The sequence below is a fragment of the Gavialis gangeticus genome, unplaced genomic scaffold (assembly GCF_001723915.1).
Source record: "Gavialis gangeticus isolate Ggan-Ray unplaced genomic scaffold, GavGan_comp1, whole genome shotgun sequence".
Lineage (NCBI taxonomy): Eukaryota > Metazoa > Chordata > Crocodylia > Gavialidae > Gavialis > Gavialis gangeticus.
In genome coordinates this window covers 22,719,090-22,719,655 of record NW_017728996.1, presented here as the reverse complement: position 1 = coordinate 22,719,655, position 566 = coordinate 22,719,090, and the positions used below count along the sequence as shown (strand labels likewise).

Sequence of the window (566 nt, the reverse complement as noted above, 5' to 3'; positions counted from 1 at the left end):
GGAGGTGGGTCTGTGTGTTTGTAGAGGGAGCTGTGGTATGTGGGTGGAAGTGGGGGGTGTAGTGCTGTGTGGGGTGGGGGGCGGAACCCTCCACTGCTGCGTTTTCAAGTACAACCCTTCCCGCCAGGTGCACAAACACCTGCCCCACTCGTCACTTCCAGCAGCAACTCCTTCTCTCCCCCTTTCCCCCGCCCTCCTGCACCTGCGCGTCACTTCCGGGGGTAACTCTTTGGCTCCCGCCCCCCCAAGCGAAGCCACCAATGGGCAGCCTCGGCCGCGGTGACGCGGGGCACAACACCCTCCAGCCCAGGCCATGTCACTTTCCCTTCCGCCGCCCCGCGGGGCGCGGGGGCAATGGCGGCGCAGCCCGATAGCCTGGAGGGGTGGGTGGCCGTGCGCCAGGCCGCCTTCGCCGAGCCGGAGCCGGGCGCGCTGCGCTTCCTCGTGGGCTGGAACGCAGCCGAGGCCCAGTTCGCCGTGACCTGCCACAGCCGTGCAGGCCGGGGCGGGCCGGGCCCGGCAGAGGTGGCGGCGGCGGAGCGCAGCTGGGCCGGGCTCTTCTCGGC

General features: G+C 70.7%; 1 protein-coding gene across 1 annotated transcript in view; it reads left to right on the top strand.

The window, feature by feature from the left end:
* Positions 1-366: 366 nt before the first annotated feature.
* WHAMM (WAS protein homolog associated with actin, golgi membranes and microtubules) overlaps positions 367-566 on the top strand; it is a 26,001-nt gene continuing 25,801 nt past the window's right edge. Inside the window, exon 1 of the mRNA XM_019504130.1 lies at positions 367-383. The gene's annotated coding sequence lies outside the window, so the exon portion shown is untranslated. The remainder of the gene's footprint in view (positions 384-566) is intronic.